The sequence below is a fragment of the Patagioenas fasciata genome, chromosome 3 (genome assembly GCF_037038585.1).
Source record: "Patagioenas fasciata isolate bPatFas1 chromosome 3, bPatFas1.hap1, whole genome shotgun sequence".
In the NCBI taxonomy this organism is placed as follows: Eukaryota; Metazoa; Chordata; class Aves; order Columbiformes; family Columbidae; genus Patagioenas; species Patagioenas fasciata.
The window spans coordinates 4436643-4443705 of NC_092522.1; positions in this window are offsets into that span (position 1 = coordinate 4436643).

Here is a 7063-nt window from a genome sequence, read left to right on the forward strand (position 1 = left end):
AATACCTTCCACTTCCACTCTCAGCCACTGGATCCTTTATGTCTTATTTTGAGATGAAAGAGCCCCAAAATCGCAAAAATGGTACCTCCAAACCAAAGTCAACTTCTCTTTCAACCATCTTGATAATCAGCTATGTACACTTTTCAGTATATTTGCACTGACATAAAGGCTGCAAAGGCATTAGGTCCTGCACAGCTGCCACTCACAGGCCAAACTGAGTCTTCAGCGCCATGAAATCAGATCCAAGTTCACCAGCAGGTTCAGTGAAAACCTCAGGCAGCCTTTAGCTCACGTGCCTCAAGAACAATAAAACCTACAAGCCCAGGGAGCTGCACATTCGCTAGGGCTTTATTCTTTAGAGCCACTCAGCTACAGACATAAATAAATTCCAAAAAGTCATGATCACAGGAGGAATAATTACAAGGCAGATGTTAGATACGTACCTTAGCGTGGCTTCTCTGCTTCCACATGCAAGTAACCACTTGGTGCATGCCCATGTCTGGGATGTATTTGCACAGGTGAGACCAAAGGGCAGCCCCTTAGCCAGACACACTTGCAAAGTTTGGTTTTGCACATTTAAATCACCTACTGAAATTGACTTGGGATCACTTGATTTGGAAGATTTTTATCCCTGAACAGAAAATAATGTATCAGGAACTGCTGCTTTTGACACTAAATTCCCCACAAGGTTTCATGCTGACTCTCTTCTTGCAGCAAATTACACTACACCCAAAAATCCAAAGTTCTTAGTAGGTTGACGACCCCATTTTTTATTAGCTGTTTATATACTATTGTGCTGCTTAAAAGCATCTTGTTGGGGCAATAAGCGAACAGTAATTAGTTGAGACACTTCACTGGATATACTAATATTGAGATGAGCTCTTCTAGTATTTACCATGATGATGTTGCATCACAGGATGGTCTCTTGCCAGCACTAGAAACAAAAACAATGAAAAAACAGAATTAATCACAGCAACACCTTTGCAGAGCCAAGGAGGTGGTAGGGAAGGGAGTGTACATCAATGCCAAGTAGAAAAGGAAAGAGAAACTATGAGGAATTTCTCCTTAGCCATTTTCTCAATAGCGGAGGAAGGTAAGACTGAAAAAGGAGAAAGGAATATGACTCAATATGGAATATTACTTAATAGGGCTGTCTCCTGCGCAAAGACACCTTTACTTTGATGCATCATGTTATATGACACACAGATACTTCGCTTTCAAAAAGATTCCAAACTTCTTGGAAAACATCAGTCAGTCACTGTATTTTTCTAACCATAAAAAGCAACAAAGCGCCGGGTATTCTCTCCTGGGTTCCCATGTGTTAGTATATATTGTAATATACGTATTACTTTTCCTGTATTGATAACCAAGAAGCTTCTGATAGAGGCAATAAAAATCCTACAAGGGAAATTATCCAGTGCATTGTAGGGAAGATTCAGTCAGAATGGAAACCCTCTCCATGACTGTGCTGCAATCACAGCTCTAGAGACCATTGCACCAGCGCACAGTGTTGGCTTAGAGCTGCTTTACATTGCAGCCAACATCTTTGCTCATCATATAGTACTAATTATTTCCAAACACACAAATTAATAAACAAGCTTCTGGGCTGGACGTACTCTGCAGTTCCTTGTTCTTTGAATGCACTCTACATCTTCTATAATAACTGACAATACAACTGCCATCCATATCAGAGCAATAATGGAAAAAGGACTGAGAATCAAAAGGAATACTTCCTTATACTTTAATCTTTATGTTAAAGGACCTTTCTGTGATAGATCAAAAGTATATTTTTATGTTGGGACACACACACACATTCACCCAAACCCAACACACTTGAAACTGATAAAAAGCAGAGCATGCAGATGGTTGGACTGTCTGGGTTTACTGTTCATTAGCATGCCAGCAAATTATTTAGGTCCTGTGTGGTTTTGTAGCCTGTTATGCAGTAGTTACAAACATACGTATAATTGCTTGTGAGTGACTATCCATAGACTAACACGAGAACACACTGTTAATGATGCACCACAACGTCTTCCAAGTTTCTCTGGCACCACCGAATAACCAGAAAATAAGCTGGGGCTAGAACTATCAGAGAGGTCTTTCAGGCCTGCTGTATGGCTGTGGCAGCCTTCCAGGTTAACAGTGAGCACATAAAAAAAGCAAAGGCTGGGAGACTGAAATGAGGAATGGTATGGTTTATGGACAGATAACGTGACGAGTGAAGTACAGAAGTCATAAGGTACTTGTTTATTTGTACATTAAAGCATGTATGTCGTGCACCAGGGCTGTTCATTTTTCCACTCACACGAGACAGTCTGAAGTTCAGTATCTGTAACAGGATAACCTTGCCTGGGAAATACCAGCAGCATTGAGCAGGTAACTGTACGAGCCTTGCCCAAACTCAGGAGAATCATCTCGGCTTTGGTGCAGAACTCGCTGCTTTCCCTCCAGTGTTGTCCCAAAATTCCTGATAATGGTGACAATCACACACCTCACGTAACAGCTGCAAGTCCCACAAATTGAAATACTATGGGCCTGATGGGGTGCACACAAAACTTCCAGTGAAGCCAATGAAAACTTTGGTGCCTTTTGGGAGGGCAGGGAGAGCCAAGCCTGTATGTTCAGATTTGCAGCCGACATAGATCAGCACAACTCCACAGATTGCAACAGAGTTGTGCTCGGACACAGTTTGGCCCTAAACATTTTAGACAAAGATCATATCAGCATCTAAACAGATGAAGTGGAAAGAATGTTATAATGGGGGGGGGGCTTCTTTATTTACTCAAACGCATGACCCTTGGAGCAGGAGTTCTGGAACAGCAAGCCCTAACCTCCCTGGCCCCAGGACAACACTACTGACCAAGTAACACAATGTAGGCAACAGCACTTTCAGGTATTTGCGAGCTTCCTTTTTAACGTATTTACCATGACTATAGGTGGTGTGTAGCCCAGGAACCGGGTTCCTCTGCCTTGAGGAGGCCCTTGGTGCTTTCTCTACCAACATAAAGTGCTGCTGAAGCCCCACAGGCCACCTATGGCTTGCACCAAACTCCCACCTAAGCAGGTTCCCTTGTCCCATCTGGAAAACCACCATAACTAGACTCCCACTTTAATTTGGGGTAGGGAGCTCTTGAAAAAAATGAAAAGGAGTTCTTACCTTCTGCCCAAAAGCTCTTCACCAACATTCACACCTGTCCACACCTCATTTCAAAGTATTTCCAAACGGCAAAGGCTCTGCCCAAAGGTCTTAGGCATCTCTCTTATTCCAGCTTCCACTGGAGACCAAAACCACGGACTTTCACAGCAAAGGCTGGTGCAGACACGGCAATGACGTGCAGGATGCGACGAGATGCGACACCACAACAAAGCGGAGACAGATGCTGGCACCCCCGGACCTGCAGCCATGGATTAGAAGCTGTGGAACAAACTCACCAGCAGGCAGTAAGGAAATGAGGTGGATTTTTGCCAGCTCTTATTCTTTATTTGCATATACTGTTGTTTTGCTTTCCTAAGACTATGACAGAGTTCTTTTTTCCTGATGTAAATTTCTCTGTAATTCTTTCAAAGAGCTGGCCAGTGGAGTTTCTTGTATGAAGCGCACTTTTTTCACTTTTTCAGTTTTCTGAGTAGAGATATAAGCTCATGAAAGGGAATTTGCTTATACCAAATTCAGTATTTTTTTAACCAGCCGATGTGAAGGCTGCAGATGGGTAACTCCAGAGTTAGTGACAGTTTGTATTAAAATTACAATAGAGAGCCCACCTACATTCTTCAACATACCAGGCTAGCGAAAGTGTAGGCACGTGAGATGATCCTGCTGTTCAAATTCCCACTTCTGATCAGCATTCAGGTCTCACCTCTTATGACAATTGGTTATCTCACATCCACACTGGATTTCTGGGTCCAGTAACAATGCACGCTGAACTTATTTGCTAACCATACCCAATAGAAATGTGTACAATACATATCCTGAATTCATATAAGAGCTAAATTTATGCCGTGTTGCTGTATTGTAGAATCCTTGCACCTTCCTTTAAAGTCTTCGTGGCTATTCTTGACAATTAGACAAATCTCACATGAAATGAGCCCAACCATGAGTTCCTGGTCTGCAAGAACTCTTTCAATGACAACTAAGTGGTTTAAATCCACTATTTTCAGCCCTCCGAATAGCAGAATCCAATAAAACACAGTATACAGAATTAAAGGGGTTAATATATTGAGGGGCTTGGGGAGAGCCCATGTAAGATAACGTTAGGATATGGAATTATAGATAACCAGCAAGAAATAAGAGGCTTGCCATTCCTGTATGACAAAGCCACCACAATCAGATTTTGCTTGGCAAACTGGCAGAGCATAAGATACAGTCCCAGTTGTGTAAGGGGCTCCACCTTCTGCAGGGAAATTATACAGCATAAAAGTTCTTTTGTGGTCCAGCTTTTCCTCTGCTCTGTAGTTCATCTGTGGACCTTTCCCGTGGTGGTTGGGTATTTGTGACATGTGATGTCCACCTCAGGGTTATCTGCCTCAGGGAAAACAGCATGATTTATAATTAAGGTGGCGTAGCAGGAATTCTACTTAGCTGGGGAAATCAGTTTATATCTATCCCCATTTTATAGAGAGAAACTTTCTCTCCCTTTGCCTTCCGATTGACACTGCAGGCTCTGTTGGGTAGAGATTGCTGCTTGCAGAAAAGCATCTTTGTAGTGCACAACGCTGTCTCAACCTTGACTGGAACTTACAGCTGCTGTTGTCATAAAATAATAATCAATCACTGTCAGTCTATTAATGGTTACATGAATGCCTTCCCGTTTCCTGAAGAAACCATCTGTATGTGTCTACCAGTCTTCCATACCATAAAGGTGCCACCAGTGCAGCTGATTACTCAATATGGCGAACTACATGAGCACCCTGCAAGATTGTGACGCATGAGATGTCTTGGTGCTCTTGGGGTATTTCTGGACACAACTCATTCTGCCCTTCTGATATGGTGGTGCAGGAGCTGGGAAGCTCAAAGACGGAATCAGATCATTGAAGTTCAGCTTCTGGGTGCCCCATCCAGAGCTCCAAAGCCTGGAGAAACACAGGGCTGGCCCTCAAGGGCATTCTTGTATTGGTGCATCACCAACATACCTACGCCTTTGAAGAAGCTGAACTACAGCACAAAAGGATTTTGCATCTGGAGGACGTGTTCCCAAAGCAGCAAAACATCTCTGTTATGAATGTAACATATGTGGTACTCTCCCTCTGTTTGGCAAGAGATAAGAAAAACAGAAGCAAGGCAAAATGAAAACAAAATGGAGCACATAGGCATCGTGAAACAATTACAGTGCTGTGTCTCATCAGTATCTAAATTTGGGATTGCCAATCTCGTTCTAAAAACAGTTTTGTTCAACACTCAGTGACAGAGTTTAAAAGCTGCCATGTCTTGCTGTATTGTGGGCCACAGTCACAGCTAGTGTAAATCAGTATAAACTGATGAAGTCAGTGGAGCTTCTCTGATTTACACTAGCTGAGGTTATGGCTCAATAAGGTTAGACTTGCTTTCTAGGAGTGTTCAAGGAAGCCAACTTCTGTGTGTCCTGTGATGAAGTGGTTATTTATAATGGCCCTCAGTGTGGTTTGGAGCCAAATTTCCACATCAAAAGTTGCTTTATAAGAGATATCCTTACAGTGAGGTTCAGTGCAAAAATCATGATTTCAGAAGCCAGCTTTCCTCGTGCTCTCAAGTATTTGATTTCAGCCTGAAAACCATTTGAGAAGCCAAGAAAAGCAGAGCCATTCCTGCCTACTTCCCCAGCTTTGCTTCACCTTTGAGTCGCCTGCATATCCAGCAGGCCCTGACCTACATTGCCCATTTATCAAAGCGAGTTACTCTAAGTGTCTGTTTATTTATGTTCAGAAATTCCCCATAAGACAGACAAGTTTCACGCTTAACCTGAAAAATTGGGGATGAAGGTGGACCTCTTACCAGTTCCAGAGTTACTTGTTTGACTTGGCCACTAATAAAAATAAAACACAATAACGTGTCCCAGAGTCACAGCAAGAGGTGGAGGTCACAAGAAAACAGATCATGTCTTTCACAGCTCTTCAGCTTTAGTGCACTGAATTATGACTCCTATTATTTACTTACTGGATTCCCCACCCTGTGCGCAGGCTCCAAGCATTCAAAAAGCAGCAGGTCTCTGCTTCAAAGAACAGGCTAAGCAAGAGAGTAAAATCCATCCCAAAGCTACACTAACTTCTTTCTCCACTTTTTATCTGAAAACTCAGGCGTTCTCACAACCCTCAGCTGACTTCTGCCATCTTCTGCTCAACAGATGGCCGTGCCTGCAGCCCCACACCTCTGCTGTATTAAACTGCCGAGCTCTTATGGCAAATACGTTCCCAACGCAGCCAAACCTGTCCCCTGGGCACAAACCACCCAGGTGTTGCAGCTCAAGGTGGTCTTTTGCAGAAGCATATTGTTTTTTCTTAGGAGGGCCCTTCTCCCTGCCTGTCCAGCCTTGATGTGCTCTATCAGATCCAGACAAAGTCATAGGCTCTTCCAATGACCTCGTCACTTTGAAAGCAGACTGTCTTCTTTAGAACTCCTGGTAGAAATGGGCGTCTTGAGCCCAGTTGCTAAGATCCCAAAGCAGGGCTGAAGCCTCTCTAAATTTCCCACATGGTTTCTACACATCCTCTGTGGAGGATCCTTTTCCATATTCTTTTCAGTAGCTTTAATCCTCTGTGCGCCCACCGGAACAAAGGAGACAACTTTGTGGGGACACTGTCTTATTGGGTACATAAATACCACCCACTGTTGCTCCCTTACTAGACTTTTTTATCCATGTAGACATTTTTTCTTGGTATCTACAGCTTAACGCGGAGCCAAGGTAAAGCCAGAAAATAATTTCACAATTAAAACCATCAAGACACTGTGTCTGTTATTTGACATATAGATATACTAAAGCATTATAAATACAAAATACACCTTCTGTTCCCCCCTACTTCTATTTCTTGATCTGAGGACTGTGACTATTTGTTCAGAAGATTTTGCTGAGTTCACGTTAGAGACAAATAT